This window comes from Mobula birostris (assembly GCF_030028105.1).
Source record: "Mobula birostris isolate sMobBir1 chromosome 11 unlocalized genomic scaffold, sMobBir1.hap1 SUPER_11_unloc_2, whole genome shotgun sequence".
Taxonomy (NCBI): Eukaryota; Metazoa; Chordata; class Chondrichthyes; order Myliobatiformes; family Myliobatidae; genus Mobula; species Mobula birostris.
Window position 1 is genome coordinate 159,252 of NW_027274038.1, and position 26,156 is coordinate 185,407.

The 26,156-nt window shown below is 57.9% G+C and overlaps 8 non-coding genes across 8 annotated transcripts; all 8 read right to left on the bottom strand.

Annotated features, from left to right (window-relative positions):
• Positions 1-3,067: 3,067 nt before the first annotated feature.
• LOC140192239 (U2 spliceosomal RNA) lies at positions 3,068-3,258 on the bottom strand. The gene has a single exon (XR_011884174.1). It is a non-coding gene; the product is annotated as a U2 spliceosomal RNA (small nuclear RNA).
• Positions 3,259-6,327: 3,069 nt separating this feature from the next.
• On the bottom strand, positions 6,328-6,518 carry LOC140192240 (U2 spliceosomal RNA). Its single transcript, XR_011884175.1, has one exon. It is a non-coding gene; the product is annotated as a U2 spliceosomal RNA (small nuclear RNA).
• Positions 6,519-9,591: 3,073 nt separating this feature from the next.
• LOC140192241 (U2 spliceosomal RNA) lies at positions 9,592-9,782 on the bottom strand. Its single transcript, XR_011884176.1, has one exon. It is a non-coding gene; the product is annotated as a U2 spliceosomal RNA (small nuclear RNA).
• Positions 9,783-12,853: 3,071 nt separating this feature from the next.
• LOC140192242 (U2 spliceosomal RNA) lies at positions 12,854-13,044 on the bottom strand. Its single transcript, XR_011884177.1, has one exon. It is a non-coding gene; the product is annotated as a U2 spliceosomal RNA (small nuclear RNA).
• A 3,075-nt stretch (positions 13,045-16,119) lies between these two features.
• LOC140192184 (U2 spliceosomal RNA) lies at positions 16,120-16,310 on the bottom strand. Its single transcript, XR_011884138.1, has one exon. It is a non-coding gene; the product is annotated as a U2 spliceosomal RNA (small nuclear RNA).
• A 3,075-nt stretch (positions 16,311-19,385) lies between these two features.
• LOC140192243 (U2 spliceosomal RNA) lies at positions 19,386-19,576 on the bottom strand. Its single transcript, XR_011884178.1, has one exon. It is a non-coding gene; the product is annotated as a U2 spliceosomal RNA (small nuclear RNA).
• A 3,073-nt stretch (positions 19,577-22,649) lies between these two features.
• On the bottom strand, positions 22,650-22,840 carry LOC140192244 (U2 spliceosomal RNA). Its single transcript, XR_011884179.1, has one exon. It is a non-coding gene; the product is annotated as a U2 spliceosomal RNA (small nuclear RNA).
• A 3,067-nt stretch (positions 22,841-25,907) lies between these two features.
• On the bottom strand, positions 25,908-26,098 carry LOC140192245 (U2 spliceosomal RNA). The gene has a single exon (XR_011884180.1). It is a non-coding gene; the product is annotated as a U2 spliceosomal RNA (small nuclear RNA).
• Positions 26,099-26,156: the final 58 nt, after the last annotated feature.

A 26,156-nucleotide genomic window follows, 5' to 3' on the forward strand; every position in this document is an offset into this window, starting at 1 on the left:
GCGGCCTCTTGAGTCGGCTACATCCTGCCTAGCCTCTGGTGTTTAGATTGAAGCAGGAGGCCTGGCAAAGACCTTGCTGCCCTGGCCCGCTGGCAGCTCTCCCCTAGGTTGTCTGGGATCGGTGGGTGTGCTGGACAGCTGTTGCCTACCTGGTCCGTCCTGAGTGCAACTTGTCAGAGGCTATGTAAAGCTGCCAGTGATCCACCAATCATCTGGGAGTGGGGCCGTACCTACGGGCGCCTACGTCACTGGCACACTGCCTACGTCAAGGCTGCCGGCTTCCTCGGCTGGCTCCCAGGTCGGTCTCAGAGGCTGGCTCAACTTGCACTGCTCTCCTGGTCGTGGGAGGCTGGTCACGCTGTCCTGTCTGCACAAAAGTCTGCAGGGGGAGTGGGAGCAGGCCGCTCGGCCCTTCAAGGGCGTCCCTGCACTCGGCAAAGAGAGCGCGCCTCTCGGCTTTGCGTGCCCCAGCTGGCTGGCGCATCCAGCTGAACGGTCTCCTTCGGAGGCTCTGCCCTCTCCGGGAGGGAGCGAGCGGATGGGACTGCACCGGGCGACAAAGGCAGAGGCCACGTGCGCCGCTCAAGACCGGTTACGAGGTTTGTGGACGTGGCCAAAGTCCGCGGGCAGAAAAGCCTCCTGGCAAGCTTGGGAATAGGAAGATGTCAGCTACAGGTGTGCCTGAGGAGAAACAATGGGTGTGCTCTCCAAGCCGAAGGCTGAAGTGCAGCCATTCACACCTCTGTGCCTTTATTTTGATGTGTGTGGAATTACAATTGTTGAGTGGCTTGAGTTTGTTTCATCTCACAGAAGCTGTAGACTTTGCGTCTGCACAGGCTATCATTGGACACAGTGGTGTCTTCTCCCCTGCTCCCCCACCACCTTTTTTTACCAGGGTGGATGGGGGTGGGTGGGTGTGTGTGTGTGTCTGTCTGTCTCTCTGTGTCTGTCTCTGTCTCTCTCACCCACCGACACAAACACACATGGAATGCTGAGGGATCTGGCAGGGTCGGTCTGTCTCTCTCTCTCACTCACTCAATCTCACACACACACAGAGTCACAGACACACGTGCACACGGGGGTGTGTGGGGGTGGGTGTGTGTGTGTGTTTGTGTGTGTGTGTGTGTCTGTCTCTCTGTGTCTGTCTCTGTCTCTGTCTCTCTCACCCACCGACACAAACACACATGGAATGCTGAGGGATCTGGCAGGGTCTGTCTCTCTCTCTCACTCAATCTCACACACACACAGAGTCACAGACACACGTGCACACGGGGGTGTGTGGAGGTGGGTGGGTGTGTGTGTGTGTGTGTGTGTGTGTCTGTCTGTCTCTCTGTCTCTGTCTCTGTCTCTCTCACCCACCGACACAAACACACATGGAATGCTGAGGGATCTGGCAGGGTCTGTCTCTCTCTCTCTCACTCACTCACTCACTCACTCACTCACTCACTCACTCACTCAATCTCTCTCTCTCACACACACACACACACACACAGAGTCACAGACACACGTGCACACGGAGTGCTGAGGGATCTGCCAAGCTGTACAGAGGGCAGTAAAGGGAGAAGGGCCGAGGCCCTTCATTATGCCTCTGTGCTGACGCCTGAGCAGACTGACTGGTTTTGCAGCGGGGTGGGTGCACGGATGTAGAAACAGGAGGGAGGGCACGGCAGGAGGGAAATGTGTCGCGGGCTGACGGCGGCCCTGTGCCCCACTGCTCTGCAGGTGCGTTTTTGGCCGGCATGGCTCAGTGGTGGAGTGGGTGGGCGCGTGTGCGCGCCGTGGAAGGAAAGGGGTACTGATTATGCCTTGGTTGTGAAACAGGAAACGGATCGGCGAAATGCCTGCCGGAGGGAGGCACAGTGCCGTGCGTGAAGCAGGGGCACGTGGACGGATGTGGCAATTGTGGAGACGTGCGCCAAAGCTGGACGCCGAGTAGGTAGGTGTAAGCATGAGACGTTTGAGTGATCTTGGGGTTTGGGACGTGATTCTGAGCGAGGCTAGAGATGCACTGCACTGCCGATGTATATTGGGGAGGTCTGAGTGGGTGGAGTGGGGGGTTGTGCCTCTGCCTTACCTTGAACGGTGGGCGGGGCTTTGGGCCTGGGGCAGGCAGACGCATCAGAGGAGGCCAGGAGGCCAGGCCAGGCCAGGGCAGGGCAGGTAGGCAGAGTTTTGCTGATGCTATGGCTAGGTGGTGATGCTTGTAGCTGGTCTGTCTGTCTGGGCAGGAGAGCAGCAGTCTTGGCAGTCTGGTGCAGGCGGGGAGGATGCAGGGTGCAGGAGCACCGGGCCCTGTTGTGCCGGCGGCGGCGGCGCCCCGTTGCTCTGTAGCCGGGCTCCATCGGATGCCTCCCTCCCTTCCTTCCTTCCTCCCTCCCGTCCGCGTGCCCTGGCTGCTGGCACACTTGAACGAGCCTGCCTGTCCGACAGGCTGGCTGGCTGCTGGTGAAATTGCAGCAGAGCCAGTGACTCGATATCGTTCGTTCCTTCCTTCCTTCCTTCCTTCCTTCCTTCCTTCCTTCCTTCGCCCGCCCGTCCATCCGTCCGTCCGTCCGTCCGTCGCGTCCTCCGTTGGCTTCAAGGAGCAGCTGAGAAGCCTGAGCCTGAGAAGTGGAGCGAGTGTGGCGGGACAGAAAAGGTCTTTCGGCCTGCTCCACTTCACTCTGCTTCTGTGCTTGGTGCAGGCAGCAGCCGAGTGAGCAGGCATCAGAATGAGTGCGCCGGTTGAGCAGTTTGCTTCAGGAATGAATGCCAAGGGGCATCTCTCATGAAGTTGCTGCCTTGCCTGCAGCACCTGATCTGGTTGCAGCCCGGATGTGCACTTGATCTTAGCCAAACGGCCCAGATATGATGCCCGTGCTGTTGTTGAGTTGTCTGCACATTGCGTGAGTGAGTGAGTGAGTGAGCTGTATCGACAGACAGACACAGACACAGGAGAGGTGTAGAGCAAGCAGCTCTCCTCTCTCTCCATGTGCGTGCATGCTTGTCTGTGCTGCTGTGCCGCCGCCGCCGCCTGATGGAGCTTTCGTCGTTTTTCTTTTCTTTGCTACTTTGAAATTCCCCAGAAGGGGAGTGCACCGTTCCCAGAGGCACTGCAATACCGGGTCGATGCGTGGAGTGGACGGAGCAAGCCCCTATTCCATCTCCCTGTTCCAAAAATCAATTTAATATATGGTCCCCAGATAAGGGACGTATCAGATATTAAACTGATAAGAACAGATACTACACTTGATCTTAGCCAAAAGGCCGAGAAGCGATGCAGGCGGCCTCTTGAGTCGGCTACATCCTGCCTAGCCTCTGGTGTTTAGATTGAAGCAGGAGGCCTGGCAAAGACCTTGCTGCCCTGGCCCGCTGGCAGCTCTCCCCTAGGTTGTCTGGGATCGGTGGGTGTGCTGGACAGCTGTTGCCTACCTGGTCCGTCCTGAGTGCAACTTGTCAGAGGCTATGTAAAGCTGCCAGTGATCCACCAATCATCTGGGAGTGGGGCCGTACCTACGGGCGCCTACGTCACTGGCACACTGCCTACGTCAAGGCTGCCGGCTTCCTCGGCTGGCTCCCAGGTCGGTCTCAGAGGCTGGCTCAACTTGCACTGCTCTCCTGGTCGTGGGAGGCTGGTCACGCTGTCCTGTCTGCACAAAAGTCTGCAGGGGGAGTGGGAGCAGGCCGCTCGGCCCTTCAAGGGCGTCCCTGCACTCGGCAAAGAGAGCGCGCCTCTCGGCTTTGCGTGCCCCAGCTGGCTGGCGCATCCAGCTGAACGGTCTCCTTCGGAGGCTCTGCCCTCTCCGGGAGGGAGCGAGCGGATGGGACTGCACCGGGCGACAAAGGCAGAGGCCACGTGCGCCGCTCAAGACCGGTTACGAGGTTTGTGGACGTGGCCAAAGTCCGCGGGCAGAAAAGCCTCCTGGCAAGCTTGGGAATAGGAAGATGTCAGCTACAGGTGTGCCTGAGGAGAAACAATGGGTGTGCTCTCCAAGCCGAAGGCTGAAGTGCAGCCATTCACACCTCTGTGCCTTTATTTTGATGTGTGTGGAATTACAATTGTTGAGTGGCTTGAGTTTGTTTCATCTCACAGAAGCTGTAGACTTTGCGTCTGCACAGGCTATCATTGGACACAGTGGTGTCTTCTCCCCTGCTCCCCCACCACCTTTTTTTACCAGGGTGGATGGGGGTGGGTGGGTGTGTGTGTGTGTCTGTCTGTCTCTCTGTGTCTGTCTCTGTCTCTCTCACCCACCGACACAAACACACATGGAATGCTGAGGGATCTGGCAGGGTCGGTCTGTCTCTCTCTCTCACTCACTCAATCTCACACACACACAGAGTCACAGACACACGTGCACACGGGGGTGTGTGGGGGTGGGTGTGTGTGTGTGTTTGTGTGTGTGTGTGTGTCTGTCTCTCTGTGTCTGTCTCTGTCTCTGTCTCTCTCACCCACCGACACAAACACACATGGAATGCTGAGGGATCTGGCAGGGTCTGTCTCTCTCTCTCACTCAATCTCACACACACACAGAGTCACAGACACACGTGCACACGGGGGTGTGTGGAGGTGGGTGGGTGTGTGTGTGTGTGTGTGTGTGTGTCTGTCTGTCTCTCTGTCTCTGTCTCTGTCTCTCTCACCCACCGACACAAACACACATGGAATGCTGAGGGATCTGGCAGGGTCTGTCTCTCTCTCTCTCACTCACTCACTCACTCACTCACTCACTCACTCACTCACTCAATCTCTCTCTCTCACACACACACACACACACACAGAGTCACAGACACACGTGCACACGGAGTGCTGAGGGATCTGCCAAGCTGTACAGAGGGCAGTAAAGGGAGAAGGGCCGAGGCCCTTCATTATGCCTCTGTGCTGACGCCTGAGCAGACTGACTGGTTTTGCAGCGGGGTGGGTGCACGGATGTAGAAACAGGAGGGAGGGCACGGCAGGAGGGAAATGTGTCGCGGGCTGACGGCGGCCCTGTGCCCCACTGCTCTGCAGGTGCGTTTTTGGCCGGCATGGCTCAGTGGTGGAGTGGGTGGGCGCGTGTGCGCGCCGTGGAAGGAAAGGGGTACTGATTATGCCTTGGTTGTGAAACAGGAAACGGATCGGCGAAATGCCTGCCGGAGGGAGGCACAGTGCCGTGCGTGAAGCAGGGGCACGTGGACGGATGTGGCAATTGTGGAGACGTGCGCCAAAGCTGGACGCCGAGTAGGTAGGTGTAAGCATGAGACGTTTGAGTGATCTTGGGGTTTGGGACGTGATTCTGAGCGAGGCTAGAGATGCACTGCACTGCCGATGTATATTGGGGAGGTCTGAGTGGGTGGAGTGGGGGGTTGTGCCTCTGCCTTACCTTGAACGGTGGGCGGGGCTTTGGGGCTGGGGCAGGCAGACGCATCAGAGGAGGCCAGGAGGCCAGGCCAGGCCAGGGCAGGGCAGGTAGGCAGAGTTTTGCTGATGCTATGGCTAGGTGGTGATGCTTGTAGCTGGTCTGTCTGTCTGGGCAGGAGAGCAGCAGTCTTGGCAGTCTGGTGCAGGCGGGGAGGATGCAGGGTGCAGGAGCACCGGGCCCTGTTGTGCCGGCGGCGGCGGCGCCCCGTTGCTCTGTAGCCGGGCTCCATCGGATGCCTCCCTCCCTTCCTTCCTTCCTCCCTCCCGTCCGCGTGCCCTGGCTGCTGGCACACTTGAACGAGCCTGCCTGTCCGACAGGCTGGCTGGCTGCTGGTGAAATTGCAGCAGAGCCAGTGACTCGATATCGTTCGTTCCTTCCTTCCTTCCTTCCTTCCTTCCTTCCTTCCTTCCTTCGCCCGCCCGTCCATCCGTCCGTCCGTCCGTCCGTCGCGTCCTCCGTTGGCTTCAAGGAGCAGCTGAGAAGCCTGAGCCTGAGAAGTGGAGCGAGTGTGGCGGGACAGAAAAGGTCTTTCGGCCTGCTCCACTTCACTCTGCTTCTGTGCTTGGTGCAGGCAGCAGCCGAGTGAGCAGGCATCAGAATGAGTGCGCCGGTTGAGCAGTTTGCTTCAGGAATGAATGCCAAGGGGCATCTCTCATGAAGTTGCTGCCTTGCCTGCAGCACCTGATCTGGTTGCAGCCCGGATGTGCACTTGATCTTAGCCAAACGGCCCAGATATGATGCCCGTGCTGTTGTTGAGTTGTCTGCACATTGCGTGTGAGTGAGTGAGTGAGCTGTATCGACAGACAGACACAGACACAGGAGAGGTGTAGAGCAAGCAGCTCTCCTCTCTCTCCATGTGCGTGCATGCTTGTCTGTGCTGCTGTGCCGCCGCCGCCGCCTGATGGAGCTTTCGTCGTTTTTCTTTTCTTTGCTACTTTGAAATTCCCCAGAAGGGGAGTGCACCGTTCCCAGAGGCACTGCAATACCGGGTCGATGCGTGGAGTGGACGGAGCAAGCCCCTATTCCATCTCCCTGTTCCAAAAATCAATTTAATATATGGTCCCCAGATAAGGGACGTATCAGATATTAAACTGATAAGAACAGATACTACACTTGATCTTAGCCAAAAGGCCGAGAAGCGATGCAGGCGGCCTCTTGAGTCGGCTACATCCTGCCTAGCCTCTGGTGTTTAGATTGAAGCAGGAGGCCTGGCAAAGACCTTGCTGCCCTGGCCCGCTGGCAGCTCTCCCCTAGGTTGTCTGGGATCGGTGGGTGTGCTGGACAGCTGTTGCCTACCTGGTCCGTCCTGAGTGCAACTTGTCAGAGGCTATGTAAAGCTGCCAGTGATCCACCAATCATCTGGGAGTGGGGCCGTACCTACGGGCGCCTACGTCACTGGCACACTGCCTACGTCAAGGCTGCCGGCTTCCTCGGCTGGCTCCCAGGTCGGTCTCAGAGGCTGGCTCAACTTGCACTGCTCTCCTGGTCGTGGGAGGCTGGTCACGCTGTCCTGTCTGCACAAAAGTCTGCAGGGGGAGTGGGAGCAGGCCGCTCGGCCCTTCAAGGGCGTCCCTGCACTCGGCAAAGAGAGCGCGCCTCTCGGCTTTGCGTGCCCCAGCTGGCTGGCGCATCCAGCTGAACGGTCTCCTTCGGAGGCTCTGCCCTCTCCGGGAGGGAGCGAGCGGATGGGACTGCACCGGGCGACAAAGGCAGAGGCCACGTGCGCCGCTCAAGACCGGTTACGAGGTTTGTGGACGTGGCCAAAGTCCGCGGGCAGAAAAGCCTCCTGGCAAGCTTGGGAATAGGAAGATGTCAGCTACAGGTGTGCCTGAGGAGAAACAATGGGTGTGCTCTCCAAGCCGAAGGCTGAAGTGCAGCCATTCACACCTCTGTGCCTTTATTTTGATGTGTGTGGAATTACAATTGTTGAGTGGCTTGAGTTTGTTTCATCTCACAGAAGCTGTAGACTTTGCGTCTGCACAGGCTATCATTGGACACAGTGGTGTCTTCTCCCCTGCTCCCCCACCACCTTTTTTTACCAGGGTGGATGGGGGTGGGTGGGTGTGTGTGTGTGTCTGTCTGTCTCTCTGTGTCTGTCTCTGTCTCTCTCACCCACCGACACAAACACACATGGAATGCTGAGGGATCTGGCAGGGTCGGTCTGTCTCTCTCTCTCACTCACTCAATCTCACACACACACAGAGTCACAGACACACGTGCACACGGGGGTGTGTGGGGGTGGGTGTGTGTGTGTGTTTGTGTGTGTGTGTGTGTCTGTCTCTCTGTGTCTGTCTCTGTCTCTGTCTCTCTCACCCACCGACACAAACACACATGGAATGCTGAGGGATCTGGCAGGGTCTGTCTCTCTCTCTCACTCAATCTCACACACACACAGAGTCACAGACACACGTGCACACGGGGGTGTGTGGAGGTGGGTGGGTGTGTGTGTGTGTGTGTGTGTGTGTGTCTGTCTGTCTCTCTGTCTCTGTCTCTGTCTCTCTCACCCACCGACACAAACACACATGGAATGCTGAGGGATCTGGCAGGGTCTGTCTCTCTCTCTCTCACTCACTCACTCACTCACTCACTCACTCACTCACTCACTCAATCTCTCTCTCTCACACACACACACACACACACAGAGTCACAGACACACGTGCACACGGAGTGCTGAGGGATCTGCCAAGCTGTACAGAGGGCAGTAAAGGGAGAAGGGCCGAGGCCCTTCATTATGCCTCTGTGCTGACGCCTGAGCAGACTGACTGGTTTTGCAGCGGGGTGGGTGCACGGATGTAGAAACAGGAGGGAGGGCACGGCAGGAGGGAAATGTGTCGCGGGCTGACGGCGGCCCTGTGCCCCACTGCTCTGCAGGTGCGTTTTTGGCCGGCATGGCTCAGTGGTGGAGTGGGTGGGCGCGTGTGCGCGCCGTGGAAGGAAAGGGGTACTGATTATGCCTTGGTTGTGAAACAGGAAACGGATCGGCGAAATGCCTGCCGGAGGGAGGCACAGTGCCGTGCGTGAAGCAGGGGCACGTGGACGGATGTGGCAATTGTGGAGACGTGCGCCAAAGCTGGACGCCGAGTAGGTAGGTGTAAGCATGAGACGTTTGAGTGATCTTGGGGTTTGGGACGTGATTCTGAGCGAGGCTAGAGATGCACTGCACTGCCGATGTATATTGGGGAGGTCTGAGTGGGTGGAGTGGGGGGTTGTGCCTCTGCCTTACCTTGAACGGTGGGCGGGGCTTTGGGCCTGGGGCAGGCAGACGCATCAGAGGAGGCCAGGAGGCCAGGCCAGGCCAGGGCAGGGCAGGTAGGCAGAGTTTTGCTGATGCTATGGCTAGGTGGTGATGCTTGTAGCTGGTCTGTCTGTCTGGGCAGGAGAGCAGCAGTCTTGGCAGTCTGGTGCAGGCGGGGAGGATGCAGGGTGCAGGAGCACCGGGCCCTGTTGTGCCGGCGGCGGCGGCGCCCCGTTGCTCTGTAGCCGGGCTCCATCGGATGCCTCCCTCCCTTCCTTCCTTCCTCCCTCCCGTCCGCGTGCCCTGGCTGCTGGCACACTTGAACGAGCCTGCCTGTCCGACAGGCTGGCTGGCTGCTGGTGAAATTGCAGCAGAGCCAGTGACTCGATATCATTCGTTCCTTCCTTCCTTCCTTCCTTCCTTCCTTCCTTCCTTCCTTCGCCCGCCCGTCCATCCGTCCGTCCGTCCGTCCGTCGCGTCCTCCGTTGGCTTCAAGGAGCAGCTGAGAAGCCTGAGCCTGAGAAGTGGAGCGAGTGTGGCGGGACAGAAAAGGTCTTTCGGCCTGCTCCACTTCACTCTGCTTCTGTGCTTGGTGCAGGCAGCAGCCGAGTGAGCAGGCATCAGAATGAGTGCGCCGGTTGAGCAGTTTGCTTCAGGAATGAATGCCAAGGGGCATCTCTCATGAAGTTGCTGCCTTGCCTGCAGCACCTGATCTGGTTGCAGCCCGGATGTGCACTTGATCTTAGCCAAACGGCCCAGATATGATGCCCGTGCTGTTGTTGAGTTGTCTGCACATTGCGTGAGTGAGTGAGTGAGTGAGCTGTATCGACAGACAGACACAGACACAGGAGAGGTGTAGAGCAAGCAGCTCTCCTCTCTCTCCATGTGCGTGCATGCTTGTCTGTGCTGCTGTGCCGCCGCCGCCGCCTGATGGAGCTTTCGTCGTTTTTCTTTTCTTTGCTACTTTGAAATTCCCCAGAAGGGGAGTGCACCGTTCCCAGAGGCACTGCAATACCGGGTCGATGCGTGGAGTGGACGGAGCAAGCCCCTATTCCATCTCCCTGTTCCAAAAATCAATTTAATATATGGTCCCCAGATAAGGGACGTATCAGATATTAAACTGATAAGAACAGATACTACACTTGATCTTAGCCAAAAGGCCGAGAAGCGATGCAGGCGGCCTCTTGAGTCGGCTACATCCTGCCTAGCCTCTGGTGTTTAGATTGAAGCAGGAGGCCTGGCAAAGACCTTGCTGCCCTGGCCCGCTGGCAGCTCTCCCCTAGGTTGTCTGGGATCGGTGGGTGTGCTGGACAGCTGTTGCCTACCTGGTCCGTCCTGAGTGCAACTTGTCAGAGGCTATGTAAAGCTGCCAGTGATCCACCAATCATCTGGGAGTGGGGCCGTACCTACGGGCGCCTACGTCACTGGCACACTGCCTACGTCAAGGCTGCCGGCTTCCTCGGCTGGCTCCCAGGTCGGTCTCAGAGGCTGGCTCAACTTGCACTGCTCTCCTGGTCGTGGGAGGCTGGTCACGCTGTCCTGTCTGCACAAAAGTCTGCAGGGGGAGTGGGAGCAGGCCGCTCGGCCCTTCAAGGGCGTCCCTGCACTCGGCAAAGAGAGCGCGCCTCTCGGCTTTGCGTGCCCCAGCTGGCTGGCGCATCCAGCTGAACGGTCTCCTTCGGAGGCTCTGCCCTCTCCGGGAGGGAGCGAGCGGATGGGACTGCACCGGGCGACAAAGGCAGAGGCCACGTGCGCCGCTCAAGACCGGTTACGAGGTTTGTGGACGTGGCCAAAGTCCGCGGGCAGAAAAGCCTCCTGGCAAGCTTGGGAATAGGAAGATGTCAGCTACAGGTGTGCCTGAGGAGAAACAATGGGTGTGCTCTCCAAGCCGAAGGCTGAAGTGCAGCCATTCACACCTCTGTGCCTTTATTTTGATGTGTGTGGAATTACAATTGTTGAGTGGCTTGAGTTTGTTTCATCTCACAGAAGCTGTAGACTTTGCGTCTGCACAGGCTATCATTGGACACAGTGGTGTCTTCTCCCCTGCTCCCCCACCACCTTTTTTTACCAGGGTGGATGGGGGTGGGTGGGTGTGTGTGTGTGTCTGTCTGTCTCTCTGTGTCTGTCTCTGTCTCTCTCACCCACCGACACAAACACACATGGAATGCTGAGGGATCTGGCAGGGTCGGTCTGTCTCTCTCTCTCACTCACTCAATCTCACACACACACAGAGTCACAGACACACGTGCACACGGGGGTGTGTGGGGGTGGGTGTGTGTGTGTGTTTGTGTGTGTGTGTGTGTCTGTCTCTCTGTGTCTGTCTCTGTCTCTGTCTCTCTCACCCACCGACACAAACACACATGGAATGCTGAGGGATCTGGCAGGGTCTGTCTCTCTCTCTCACTCAATCTCACACACACACAGAGTCACAGACACACGTGCACACGGGGGTGTGTGGAGGTGGGTGTGTGTGTGTGTGTGTGTGTGTGTGTGTCTGTCTGTCTCTCTGTCTCTGTCTCTGTCTCTCTCACCCACCGACACAAACACACATGGAATGCTGAGGGATCTGGCAGGGTCTGTCTCTCTCTCTCTCACTCACTCACTCACTCACTCACTCACTCACTCACTCACTCAATCTCTCTCTCTCACACACACACACACACACACAGAGTCACAGACACACGTGCACACGGAGTGCTGAGGGATCTGCCAAGCTGTACAGAGGGCAGTAAAGGGAGAAGGGCCGAGGCCCTTCATTATGCCTCTGTGCTGACGCCTGAGCAGACTGACTGGTTTTGCAGCGGGGTGGGTGCACGGATGTAGAAACAGGAGGGAGGGCACGGCAGGAGGGAAATGTGTCGCGGGCTGACGGCGGCCCTGTGCCCCACTGCTCTGCAGGTGCGTTTTTGGCCGGCATGGCTCAGTGGTGGAGTGGGTGGGCGCGTGTGCGCGCCGTGGAAGGAAAGGGGTACTGATTATGCCTTGGTTGTGAAACAGGAAACGGATCGGCGAAATGCCTGCCGGAGGGAGGCACAGTGCCGTGCGTGAAGCAGGGGCACGTGGACGGATGTGGCAATTGTGGAGACGTGCGCCAAAGCTGGACGCCGAGTAGGTAGGTGTAAGCATGAGACGTTTGAGTGATCTTGGGGTTTGGGACGTGATTCTGAGCGAGGCTAGAGATGCACTGCACTGCCGATGTATATTGGGGAGGTCTGAGTGGGTGGAGTGGGGGGTTGTGCCTCTGCCTTACCTTGAACGGTGGGCGGGGCTTTGGGGCTGGGGCAGGCAGACGCATCAGAGGAGGCCAGGAGGCCAGGCCAGGCCAGGGCAGGGCAGGTAGGCAGAGTTTTGCTGATGCTATGGCTAGGTGGTGATGCTTGTAGCTGGTCTGTCTGTCTGGGCAGGAGAGCAGCAGTCTTGGCAGTCTGGTGCAGGCGGGGAGGATGCAGGGTGCAGGAGCACCGGGCCCTGTTGTGCCGGCGGCGGCGGCGCCCCGTTGCTCTGTAGCCGGGCTCCATCGGATGCCTCCCTCCCTTCCTTCCTTCCTCCCTCCCGTCCGCGTGCCCTGGCTGCTGGCACACTTGAACGAGCCTGCCTGTCCGACAGGCTGGCTGGCTGCTGGTGAAATTGCAGCAGAGCCAGTGACTCGATATCGTTCGTTCCTTCCTTCCTTCCTTCCTTCCTTCCTTCCTTCCTTCCTTCGCCCGCCCGTCCATCCGTCCGTCCGTCCGTCCGTCGCGTCCTCCGTTGGCTTCAAGGAGCAGCTGAGAAGCCTGAGCCTGAGAAGTGGAGCGAGTGTGGCGGGACAGAAAAGGTCTTTCGGCCTGCTCCACTTCACTCTGCTTCTGTGCTTGGTGCAGGCAGCAGCCGAGTGAGCAGGCATCAGAATGAGTGCGCCGGTTGAGCAGTTTGCTTCAGGAATGAATGCCAAGGGGCATCTCTCATGAAGTTGCTGCCTTGCCTGCAGCACCTGATCTGGTTGCAGCCCGGATGTGCACTTGATCTTAGCCAAACGGCCCAGATATGATGCCCGTGCTGTTGTTGAGTTGTCTGCACATTGCGTGAGTGAGTGAGTGAGTGAGCTGTATCGACAGACAGACACAGACACAGGAGAGGTGTAGAGCAAGCAGCTCTCCTCTCTCTCCATGTGCGTGCATGCTTGTCTGTGCTGCTGTGCCGCCGCCGCCGCCTGATGGAGCTTTCGTCGTTTTTCTTTTCTTTGCTACTTTGAAATTCCCCAGAAGGGGAGTGCACCGTTCCCAGAGGCACTGCAATACCGGGTCGATGCGTGGAGTGGACGGAGCAAGCCCCTATTCCATCTCCCTGTTCCAAAAATCAATTTAATATATGGTCCCCAGATAAGGGACGTATCAGATATTAAACTGATAAGAACAGATACTACACTTGATCTTAGCCAAAAGGCCGAGAAGCGATGCAGGCGGCCTCTTGAGTCGGCTACATCCTGCCTAGCCTCTGGTGTTTAGATTGAAGCAGGAGGCCTGGCAAAGACCTTGCTGCCCTGGCCCGCTGGCAGCTCTCCCCTAGGTTGTCTGGGATCGGTGGGTGTGCTGGACAGCTGTTGCCTACCTGGTCCGTCCTGAGTGCAACTTGTCAGAGGCTATGTAAAGCTGCCAGTGATCCACCAATCATCTGGGAGTGGGGCCGTACCTACGGGCGCCTACGTCACTGGCACACTGCCTACGTCAAGGCTGCCGGCTTCCTCGGCTGGCTCCCAGGTCGGTCTCAGAGGCTGGCTCAACTTGCACTGCTCTCCTGGTCGTGGGAGGCTGGTCACGCTGTCCTGTCTGCACAAAAGTCTGCAGGGGGAGTGGGAGCAGGCCGCTCGGCCCTTCAAGGGCGTCCCTGCACTCGGCAAAGAGAGCGCGCCTCTCGGCTTTGCGTGCCCCAGCTGGCTGGCGCATCCAGCTGAACGGTCTCCTTCGGAGGCTCTGCCCTCTCCGGGAGGGAGCGAGCGGATGGGACTGCACCGGGCGACAAAGGCAGAGGCCACGTGCGCCGCTCAAGACCGGTTACGAGGTTTGTGGACGTGGCCAAAGTCCGCGGGCAGAAAAGCCTCCTGGCAAGCTTGGGAATAGGAAGATGTCAGCTACAGGTGTGCCTGAGGAGAAACAATGGGTGTGCTCTCCAAGCCGAAGGCTGAAGTGCAGCCATTCACACCTCTGTGCCTTTATTTTGATGTGTGTGGAATTACAATTGTTGAGTGGCTTGAGTTTGTTTCATCTCACAGAAGCTGTAGACTTTGCGTCTGCACAGGCTATCATTGGACACAGTGGTGTCTTCTCCCCTGCTCCCCCACCACCTTTTTTTACCAGGGTGGATGGGGGTGGGTGGGTGTGTGTGTGTGTCTGTCTGTCTCTCTGTGTCTGTCTCTGTCTCTCTCACCCACCGACACAAACACACATGGAATGCTGAGGGATCTGGCAGGGTCGGTCTGTCTCTCTCTCTCACTCACTCAATCTCACACACACACAGAGTCACAGACACACGTGCACACGGGGGTGTGTGGGGGTGGGTGTGTGTGTGTGTTTGTGTGTGTGTGTGTGTCTGTCTCTCTGTGTCTGTCTCTGTCTCTGTCTCTCTCACCCACCGACACAAACACACATGGAATGCTGAGGGATCTGGCAGGGTCTGTCTCTCTCTCTCACTCAATCTCACACACACACAGAGTCACAGACACACGTGCACACGGGGGTGTGTGGAGGTGGGTGGGTGTGTGTGTGTGTGTGTGTGTGTGTCTGTCTGTCTCTCTGTCTCTGTCTCTGTCTCTCTCACCCACCGACACAAACACACATGGAATGCTGAGGGATCTGGCAGGGTCTGTCTCTCTCTCTCTCACTCACTCACTCACTCACTCACTCACTCACTCACTCACTCAATCTCTCTCTCTCACACACACACACACACACACAGAGTCACAGACACACGTGCACACGGAGTGCTGAGGGATCTGCCAAGCTGTACAGAGGGCAGTAAAGGGAGAAGGGCCGAGGCCCTTCATTATGCCTCTGTGCTGACGCCTGAGCAGACTGACTGGTTTTGCAGCGGGGTGGGTGCACGGATGTAGAAACAGGAGGGAGGGCACGGCAGGAGGGAAATGTGTCGCGGGCTGACGGCGGCCCTGTGCCCCACTGCTCTGCAGGTGCGTTTTTGGCCGGCATGGCTCAGTGGTGGAGTGGGTGGGCGCGTGTGCGCGCCGTGGAAGGAAAGGGGTACTGATTATGCCTTGGTTGTGAAACAGGAAACGGATCGGCGAAATGCCTGCCGGAGGGAGGCACAGTGCCGTGCGTGAAGCAGGGGCACGTGGACGGATGTGGCAATTGTGGAGACGTGCGCCAAAGCTGGACGCCGAGTAGGTAGGTGTAAGCATGAGACGTTTGAGTGATCTTGGGGTTTGGGACGTGATTCTGAGCGAGGCTAGAGATGCACTGCACTGCCGATGTATATTGGGGAGGTCTGAGTGGGTGGAGTGGGGGGTTGTGCCTCTGCCTTACCTTGAACGGTGGGCGGGGCTTTGGGCCTGGGGCAGGCAGACGCATCAGAGGAGGCCAGGAGGCCAGGCCAGGCCAGGGCAGGGCAGGTAGGCAGAGTTTTGCTGATGCTATGGCTAGGTGGTGATGCTTGTAGCTGGTCTGTCTGTCTGGGCAGGAGAGCAGCAGTCTTGGCAGTCTGGTGCAGGCGGGGAGGATGCAGGGTGCAGGAGCACCGGGCCCTGTTGTGCCGGCGGCGGCGGCGCCCCGTTGCTCTGTAGCCGGGCTCCATCGGATGCCTCCCTCCCTTCCTTCCTTCCTCCCTCCCGTCCGCGTGCCCTGGCTGCTGGCACACTTGAACGAGCCTGCCTGTCCGACAGGCTGGCTGGCTGCTGGTGAAATTGCAGCAGAGCCAGTGACTCGATATCGTTCGTTCCTTCCTTCCTTCCTTCCTTCCTTCCTTCCTTCCTTCCTTCCTTCGCCCGCCCGTCCATCCGTCCGTCCGTCCGTCCGTCGCGTCCTCCGTTGGCTTCAAGGAGCAGCTGAGAAGCCTGAGCCTGAGAAGTGGAGCGAGTGTGGCGGGACAGAAAAGGTCTTTCGGCCTGCTCCACTTCACTCTGCTTCTGTGCTTGGTGCAGGCAGCAGCCGAGTGAGCAGGCATCAGAATGAGTGCGCCGGTTGAGCAGTTTGCTTCAGGAATGAATGCCAAGGGGCATCTCTCATGAAGTTGCTGCCTTGCCTGCAGCACCTGATCTGGTTGCAGCCCGGATGTGCACTTGATCTTAGCCAAACGGCCCAGATATGATGCCCGTGCTGTTGTTGAGTTGTCTGCACATTGCGTGAGTGAGTGAGTGAGTGAGCTGTATCGACAGACAGACACAGACACAGGAGAGGTGTAGAGCAAGCAGCTCTCCTCTCTCTCCATGTGCGTGCATGCTTGTCTGTGCTGCTGTGCCGCCGCCGCCGCCTGATGGAGCTTTCGTCGTTTTTCTTTTCTTTGCTACTTTGAAATTCCCCAGAAGGGGAGTGCACCGTTCCCAGAGGCACTGCAATACCGGGTCGATGCGTGGAGTGGACGGAGCAAGCCCCTATTCCATCTCCCTGTTCCAAAAATCAATTTAATATATGGTCCCCAGATAAGGGATGTATCAGATATTAAACTGATAAGAACAGATACTACACTTGATCTTAGCCAAAAGGCCGAGAAGCGATGCAGGCGGCCTCTTGAGTCGGCTACATCCTGCCTAGCCTCTGGTGTTTAGATTGAAGCAGGAGGCCTGGCAAAGACCTTGCTGCCCTGGCCCGCTGGCAGCTCTCCCCTAGGTTGTCTGGGATCGGTGGGTGTGCTGGACAGCTGTTGCCTACCTGGTCCGTCCTGAGTGCAACTTGTCAGAGGCTATGTAAAGCTGCCAGTGATCCACCAATCATCTGGGAGTGGGGCCGTACCTACGGGCGCCTACGTCACTGGCACACTGCCTACGTCAAGGCTGCCGGCTTCCTCGGCTGGCTCCCAGGTCGGTCTCAGAGGCTGGCTCAACTTGCACTGCTCTCCTGGTCGTGGGAGGCTGGTCACGCTGTCCTGTCTGCACAAAAGTCTGCAGGGGGAGTGGGAGCAGGCCGCTCGGCCCTTCAAGGGCGTCCCTGCACTCGGCAAAGAGAGCGCGCCTCTCGGCTTTGCGTGCCCCAGCTGGCTGGCGCATCCAGCTGAACGGTCTCCTTCGGAGGCTCTGCCCTCTCCGGGAGGGAGCGAGCGGATGGGACTGCACCGGGCGACAAAGGCAGAGGCCACGTGCGCCGCTCAAGACCGGTTACGAGGTTTGTGGACGTGGCCAAAGTCCGCGGGCAGAAAAGCCTCCTGGCAAGCTTGGGAATAGGAAGATGTCAGCTACAGGTGTGCCTGAGGAGAAACAATGGGTGTGCTCTCCAAGCCGAAGGCTGAAGTGCAGCCATTCACACCTCTGTGCCTTTATTTTGATGTGTGTGGAATTACAATTGTTGAGTGGCTTGAGTTTGTTTCATCTCACAGAAGCTGTAGACTTTGCGTCTGCACAGGCTATCATTGGACACAGTGGTGTCTTCTCCCCTGCTCCCCCACCACCTTTTTTTACCAGGGTGGATGGGGGTGGGTGGGTGTGTGTGTGTGTCTGTCTGTCTCTCTGTGTCTGTCTCTGTCTCTCTCACCCACCGACACAAACACACATGGAATGCTGAGGGATCTGGCAGGGTCGGTCTGTCTCTCTCTCTCACTCACTCAATCTCACACACACACAGAGTCACAGACACACGTGCACACGGGGGTGTGTGGGGGTGGGTGTGTGTGTGTGTTTGTGTGTGTGTGTGTGTCTGTCTCTCTGTGTCTGTCTCTGTCTCTGTCTCTCTCACCCACCGACACAAACACACATGGAATGCTGAGGGATCTGGCAGGGTCTGTCTCTCTCTCTCACTCAATCTCACACACACACAGAGTCACAGACACACGTGCACACGGGGGTGTGTGGAGGTGGGTGGGTGTGTGTGTGTGTGTGTGTGTGTGTCTGTCTGTCTCTCTGTCTCTGTCTCTGTCTCTCTCACCCACCGACACAAACACACATGGAATGCTGAGGGATCTGGCAGGGTCTGTCTCTCTCTCTCTCACTCACTCACTCACTCACTCACTCACTCACTCACTCACTCAATCTCTCTCTCTCACACACACACACACACACACAGAGTCACAGACACACGTGCACACGGAGTGCTGAGGGATCTGCCAAGCTGTACAGAGGGCAGTAAAGGGAGAAGGGCCGAGGCCCTTCATTATGCCTCTGTGCTGACGCCTGAGCAGACTGACTGGTTTTGCAGCGGGGTGGGTGCACGGATGTAGAAACAGGAGGGAGGGCACGGCAGGAGGGAAATGTGTCGCGGGCTGACGGCGGCCCTGTGCCCCACTGCTCTGCAGGTGCGTTTTTGGCCGGCATGGCTCAGTGGTGGAGTGGGTGGGCGCGTGTGCGCGCCGTGGAAGGAAAGGGGTACTGATTATGCCTTGGTTGTGAAACAGGAAACGGATCGGCGAAATGCCTGCCGGAGGGAGGCACAGTGCCGTGCGTGAAGCAGGGGCACGTGGACGGATGTGGCAATTGTGGAGACGTGCGCCAAAGCTGGACGCCGAGTAGGTAGGTGTAAGCATGAGACGTTTGAGTGATCTTGGGGTTTGGGACGTGATTCTGAGCGAGGCTAGAGATGCACTGCACTGCCGATGTATATTGGGGAGGTCTGAGTGGGTGGAGTGGGGGGTTGTGCCTCTGCCTTACCTTGAACGGTGGGCGGGGCTTTGGGCCTGGGGCAGGCAGACGCATCAGAGGAGGCCAGGAGGCCAGGCCAGGCCAGGGCAGGGCAGGTAGGCAGAGTTTTGCTGATGCTATGGCTAGGTGGTGATGCTTGTAGCTGGTCTGTCTGTCTGGGCAGGAGAGCAGCAGTCTTGGCAGTCTGGTGCAGGCGGGGAGGATGCAGGGTGCAGGAGCACCGGGCCCTGTTGTGCCGGCGGCGGCGGCGCCCCGTTGCTCTGTAGCCGGGCTCCATCGGATGCCTCCCTCCCTTCCTTCCTTCCTCCCTCCCGTCCGCGTGCCCTGGCTGCTGGCACACTTGAACGAGCCTGCCTGTCCGACAGGCTGGCTGGCTGCTGGTGAAATTGCAGCAGAGCCAGTGACTCGATATCGTTCGTTCCTTCCTTCCTTCCTTCCTTCCTTCCTTCCTTCCTTCCTTCCTTCGCCCGCCCGTCCATCCGTCCGTCCGTCCGTCCGTCGCGTCCTCCGTTGGCTTCAAGGAGCAGCTGAGAAGCCTGAGCCTGAGAAGTGGAGCGAGTGTGGCGGGACAGAAAAGGTCTTTCGGCCTGCTCCACTTCACTCTGCTTCTGTGCTTGGTGCAGGCAGCAGCCGAGTGAGCAGGCATCAGAATGAGTGCGCCGGTTGAGCAGTTTGCTTCAGGAATGAATGCCAAGGGGCATCTCTCATGAAGTTGCTGCCTTGCCTGCAGCACCTGATCTGGTTGCAGCCCGGATGTGCACTTGATCTTAGCCAAACGGCCCAGATATGATGCCCGTGCTGTTGTTGAGTTGTCTGCACATTGCGTGAGTGAGTGAGTGAGTGAGCTGTATCGACAGACAGACACAGACACAGGAGAGGTGTAGAGCAAGCAGCTCTCCTCTCTCTCCATGTGCGTGCATGCTTGTCTGTGCTGCTGTGCCGCCGCCGCCGCCTGATGGAGCTTTCGTCGTTTTTCTTTTCTTTGCTACTTTGAAATTCCCCAGAAGGGGAGTGCACCGTTCCCAGAGGCACTGCAATACCGGGTCGATGCGTGGAGTGGACGGAGCAAGCCCCTATTCCATCTCCCTGTTCCAAAAATCAATTTAATATATGGTCCCCAGATAAGGGACGTATCAGATATTAAACTGATAAGAACAGATACTACACTTGATCTTAGCCAAAAGGCCGAGAAGCGATGCAGGCGGCCTCTTGAGTCGGCTACATCCTGCCTAGCCTCTGGTGTTTAGATTGAAGCAGGAGGCCTGGCAAAGACCTTGCTGCCCTGGCCCGCTGGCAGCTCTCCCCTAGGTTGTCTGGGATCGGTGGGTGTGCTGGACAGCTGTTGCCTACCTGGTCCGTCCTGAGTGCAACTTGTCAGAGGCTATGTAAAGCTGCCAGTGATCCACCAATCATCTGGGAGTGGGGCCGTACCTACGGGCGCCTACGTCACTGGCACACTGCCTACGTCAAGGCTGCCGGCTTCCTCGGCTGGCTCCCAGGTCGGTCTCAGAGGCTGGCTCAACTTGCACTGCTCTCCTGGTCGTGGGAGGCTGGTCACGCTGTCCTGTCTGCACAAAAGTCTGCAGGGGGAGTGGGAGCAGGCCGCTCGGCCCTTCAAGGGCGTCCCTGCACTCGGCAAAGAGAGCGCGCCTCTCGGCTTTGCGTGCCCCAGCTGGCTGGCGCATCCAGCTGAACGGTCTCCTTCGGAGGCTCTGCCCTCTCCGGGAGGGAGCGAGCGGATGGGACTGCACCGGGCGACAAAGGCAGAGGCCACGTGCGCCGCTCAAGACCGGTTACGAGGTTTGTGGACGTGGCCAAAGTCCGCGGGCAGAAAAGCCTCCTGGCAAGCTTGGGAATAGGAAGATGTCAGCTACAGGTGTGCCTGAGGAGAAACAATGGGTGTGCTCTCCAAGCCGAAGGCTGAAGTGCAGCCATTCACACCTCTGTGCCTTTATTTTGATGTGTGTGGAATTACAATTGTTGAGTGGCTTGAGTTTGTTTCATCTCACAGAAGCTGTAGACTTTGCGTCTGCACAGGCTATCATTGGACACAGTGGTGTCTTCTCCCCTGCTCCCCCACCACCTTTTTTTACCAGGGTGGATGGGGGTGGGTGGGTGTGTGTGTGTGTCTGTCTGTCTCTCTGTGTCTGTCTCTGTCTCTCTCACCCACCGACACAAACACACATGGAATGCTGAGGGATCTGGCAGGGTCGGTCTGTCTCTCTCTCTCACTCACTCAATCTCACACACACACAGAGTCACAGACACACGTGCACACGGGGGTGTGTGGGGGTGGGTGTGTGTGTGTGTTTGTGTGTGTGTGTGTGTCTGTCTCTCTGTGTCTGTCTCTGTCTCTGTCTCTCTCACCCACCGACACAAACACACATGGAATGCTGAGGGATCTGGCAGGGTCTGTCTCTCTCTCTCACTCAATCTCACACACACACAGAGTCACAGACACACGTGCACACGGGGGTGTGTGGAGGTGGGTGGGTGTGTGTGTGTGTGTGTGTGTGTGTCTGTCTGTCTCTCTGTCTCTGTCTCTGTCTCTCTCACCCACCGACACAAACACACATGGAATGCTGAGGGATCTGGCAGGGTCTGTCTCTCTCTCTCTCACTCACTCACTCACTCACTCACTCACTCACTCACTCACTCAATCTCTCTCTCTCACACACACACACACACACACACAGAGTCACAGACACACGTGCACACGGAGTGCTGAGGGATCTGCCAAGCTGTACAGAGGGCAGTAAAGGGAGAAGGGCCGAGGCCCTTCATTATGCCTCTGTGCTGACGCCTGAGCAGACTGACTGGTTTTGCAGCGGGGTGGGTGCACGGATGTAGAAACAGGAGGGAGGGCACGGCAGGAGGGAAATGTGTCGCGGGCTGACGGCGGCCCTGTGCCCCACTGCTCTGCAGGTGCGTTTTTGGCCGGCATGGCTCAGTGGTGGAGTGGGTGGGCGCGTGTGCGCGCCGTGGAAGGAAAGGGGTACTGATTATGCCTTGGTTGTGAAACAGGAAACGGATCGGCGAAATGCCTGCCGGAGGGAGGCACAGTGCCGTGCGTGAAGCAGGGGCACGTGGACGGATGTGGCAATTGTGGAGACGTGCGCCAAAGCTGGACGCCGAGTAGGTAGGTGTAAGCATGAGACGTTTGAGTGATCTTGGGGTTTGGGACGTGATTCTGAGCGAGGCTAGAGATGCACTGCACTGCCGATGTATATTGGGGAGGTCTGAGTGGGTGGAGTGGGGGGTTGTGCCTCTGCCTTACCTTGAACGGTGGGCGGGGCTTTGGGCCTGGGGCAGGCAGACGCATCAGAGGAGGCCAGGAGGCCAGGCCAGGCCAGGGCAGGGCAGGTAGGCAGAGTTTTGCTGATGCTATGGCTAGGTGGTGATGCTTGTAGCTGGTCTGTCTGTCTGGGCAGGAGAGCAGCAGTCTTGGCAGTCTGGTGCAGGCGGGGAGGATGCAGGGTGCAGGAGCACCGGGCCCTGTTGTGCCGGCGGCGGCGGCGCCCCGTTGCTCTGTAGCCGGGCTCCATCGGATGCCTCCCTCCCTTCCTTCCTTCCTCCCTCCCGTCCGCGTGCCCTGGCTGCTGGCACACTTGAACGAGCCTGCCTGTCCGACAGGCTGGCTGGCTGCTGGTGAAATTGCAGCAGAGCCAGTGACTCGATATCGTTCGTTCCTTCCTTCCTTCCTTCCTTCCTTCCTTCCTTCCTTCCTTCGCCCGCCCGTCCATCCGTCCGTCCGTCCGTCCGTCGCGTCCTCCGTTGGCTTCAAGGAGCAGCTGAGAAGCCTGAGCCTGAGAAGTGGAGCGAGTGTGGCGGGACAGAAAAGGTCTTTCGGCCTGCTCCACTTCACTCTGCTTCTGTGCTTGGTGCAGGCAGCAGCCGAGTGAGCAGGCATCAGAATGAGTGCGCCGGTTGAGCAGTTTGCTTCAGGAATGAATGCCAAGGGGCATCTCTCATGAAGTTGCTGCCTTGCCTGCAGCACCTGATCTGGTTGCAGCCCGGATGTGCACTTGATCTTAGCCAAACGGCCCAGATATGATGCCCGTGCTGTTGTTGAGTTGTCTGCACATTGCGTGAGTGAGTGAGTGAGTGAGCTGTATCGACAGACAGACACAGACACAGGAGAGGTGTAGAGCAAGCAGCTCTCCTCTCTCTCCATGTGCGTGCATGCTTGTCTGTGCTGCTGTGCCGCCGCCGCCGCCTGATGGAGCTTTCGTCGTTTTTCTTTTCTTTGCTACTTTGAAATTCCCCAGAAGGGGAGTGCACCGTTCCCAGAGGCACTGCAATACCGGGTCGATGCGTGGAGTGGACGGAGCAAGCCCCTATTCCATCTCCCTGTTCCAAAAATCAATTTAATATATGGTCCCCAGATAAGGGACGTATCAGATATTAAACTGATAAGAACAGATACTACACTTGATCTTAGCCAAAAGGCCGAGAAGCGATGCAGGCGGCCTCTTGAGTCGGCTACATCCTGCCTAGCCTCTGGTGTTTAGATTGAAGCAGGAGGCCTGGCAAAGACCTTGCTGCCCTGGCCCGCTGGCAGCTCTCCCCTAGGTTGTCTGGGATCGGTGGGTGTGCTGGACAGCTGTTGCCTACCTGGTCCGTCCTGAGTGCAACTTGTCAGAGGCTATGTAAAGCTGCCAGTGATCCACCAATCATCTGGGAGTGGGGCCGTACCTACGGGCGCCTACGTCACTGGCACACTGCCTACGTCAAGGCTGCCGGCTTCCTCGGCTGGCTCCCAGGTCGGTCTCAGAGGCTGGCTCAACTTGCACTGCTCTCCTGGTCGTGGGAGGCTGGTCACGCTGTCCTGTCTGCACAAAAGTCTGCAGGGGGAGTGGGAGCAGGCCGCTCGGCCCTTCAAGGGCGTCCCTGCACTCGGCAAAGAGAGCGCGCCTCTCGGCTTTGCGTGCCCCAGCTGGCTGGCGCATCCAGCTGAACGGTCTCCTTCGGAGGCTCTGCCCTCTCCGGGAGGGAGCGAGCGGATGGGACTGCACCGGGCGACAAAGGCAGAGGCCACGTGCGCCGCTCAAGACCGGTTACGAGGTTTGTGGACGTGGCCAAAGTCCGCGGGCAGAAAAGCCTCCTGGCAAGCTTGGGAATAGGAAGATGTCAGCTACAGGTGTGCCTGAGGAGAAACAATGGGTGTGCTCTCCAAGCCGAAGGCTGAAGTGCAGCCATTCACACCTCTGTGCCTTTATTTTGATGTGTGTGGAATTACAATTGTTGAGTGGCTTGAGTTTGTTTCATCTCACAGAAGCTGTAGACTTTGCGTCTGCACAGGCTATCATTGGACACAGTGGTGTCTTCTCCCCTGCTCCCCCACCACCTTTTTTTACCAGGGTGGATGGGGGTGGGTGGGTGTGTGTGTGTGTCTGTCTGTCTCTCTGTGTCTGTCTCTGTCTCTCTCACCCACCGACACAAACACACATGGAATGCTGAGGGATCTGGCAGGGTCGGTCTGTCTCTCTCTCTCACTCACTCAATCTCACACACACACAGAGTCACAGACACACGTGCACACGGGGGTGTGTGGGGGTGGGTGTGTGTGTGTGTTTGTGTGTGTGTGTGTGTCTGTCTCTCTGTGTCTGTCTCTGTCTCTGTCTCTCTCACCCACCGACACAAACACACATGGAATGCTGAGGGATCTGGCAGGGTCTGTCTCTCTCTCTCACTCAATCTCACACACACACAGAGTCACAGACACACGTGCACACGGGGGTGTGTGGAGGTGGGTGGGTGTGTGTGTGTGTGTGTGTGTGTGTCTGTCTGTCTCTCTGTCTCTGTCTCTGTCTCTCTCACCCACCGACACAAACACACATGGAATGCTGAGGGATCTGGCAGGGTCTGTCTCTCTCTCTCTCACTCACTCACTCACTCACTCACTCACTCACTCACTCACTCAATCTCTCTCTCTCACACACACACACACACACACAGAGTCACAGACACACGTGCACACGGAGTGCTGAGGGATCTGCCAAGCTGTACAGAGGGCAGTAAAGGGAGAAGGGCCGAGGCCCTTCATTATGCCTCTGTGCTGACGCCTGAGCAGACTGACTGGTTTTGCAGCGGGGTGGGTGCACGGATGTAGAAACAGGAGGGAGGGCACGGCAGGAGGGAAATGTGTCGCGGGCTGACGGCGGCCCTGTGCCCCACTGCTCTGCAGGTGCGTTTTTGGCCGGCATGGCTCAGTGGTGGAGTGGGTGGGCGCGTGTGCGCGCCGTGGAAGGAAAGGGGTACTGATTATGCCTTGGTTGTGAAACAGGAAACGGATCGGCGAAATGCCTGCCGGAGGGAGGCACAGTGTCGTGCGTGAAGCAGGGGCACGTGGACGGATGTGGCAATTGTGGAGACGTGCGCCAAAGCTGGACGCCGAGTAGGTAGGTGTAAGCATGAGACGTTTGAGTGATCTTGGGGTTTGGGACGTGATTCTGAGCGAGGCTAGAGATGCACTGCACTGCCGATGTATATTGGGGAGGTCTGAGTGGGTGGAGTGGGGGGTTGTGCCTCTGCCTTACCTTGAACGGTGGGCGGGGCTTTGGGCCTGGGGCAGGCAGACGCATCAGAGGAGGCCAGGAGGCCAGGCCAGGCCAGGGCAGGGCAGGTAGGCAGAGTTTTGCTGATGCTATGGCTAGGTGGTGATGCTTGTAGCTGGTCTGTCTGTCTGGGCAGGAGAGCAGCAGTCTTGGCAGTCTGGTGCAGGCGGGGAGGATGCAGGGTGCAGGAGCACCGGGCCCTGTTGTGCCGGCGGCGGCGGCGCCCCGTTGCTCTGTAGCCGGGCTCCATCGGATGCCTCCCTCCCTTCCTTCCTTCCTCCCTCCCGTCCGCGTGCCCTGGCTGCTGGCACACTTGAACGAGCCTGCCTGTCCGACAGGCTGGCTGGCTGCTGGTGAAATTGCAGCAGAGCCAGTGACTCGATATCGTTCGTTCCTTCCTTCCTTCCTTCCTTCCTTCCTTCCTTCCTTCGCCCGCCCGTCCATCCGTCCGTCCGTCCGTCCGTCGCGTCCTCCGTTGGCTTCAAGGAGCAGCTGAGAAGCCTGAGCCTGAGAAGTGGAGCGAGTGTGGCGGGACAGAAAAGGTCTTTCGGCCTGCTCCACTTCACTCTGCTTCTGTGCTTGGTGCAGGCAGCAGCCGAGTGAGCAGGCATCAGAATGAGTGCGCCGGTTGAGCAGTTTGCTTCAGGAATGAATGCCAAGGGGCATCTCTCATGAAGTTGCTGCCTTGCCTGCAGCACCTGATCTGGTTGCAGCCCGGATGTGCACTTGATCTTAGCCAAACGGCCCAGATATGATGCCCGTGCTGTTGTTGAGTTGTCTGCACATTGCGTGAGTGAGTGAGTGAGTGAGCTGTATCGACAGACAGACACAGACACAGGAGAGGTGTAGAGCAAGCAGCTCTCCTCTCTCTCCATGTGCGTGCATGCTTGTCTGTGCTGCTGTGCCGCCGCCGCCGCCTGATGGAGCTTTCGTCGTTTTTCTTTTCTTTGCTACTTTGAAATTCCCCAGAAGGGGAGTGCACCGTTCCCAGAGGCACTGCAATACCGGGTCGATGCGTGGAGTGGACGGAGCAAGCCCCTATTCCATCTCCCTGTTCCAAAAATCAATTTAATATATGGTCCCCAGATAAGGGACGTATCAGATATTAAACTGATAAGAACAGATACTACACTTGATCTTAGCCAAAAGGCCGAGAAGCGATGCAGGCGGCCTCTTGAGTCGGCTACATCCTGCCTAGCCTCTGGTGTTTAGATTGAAGC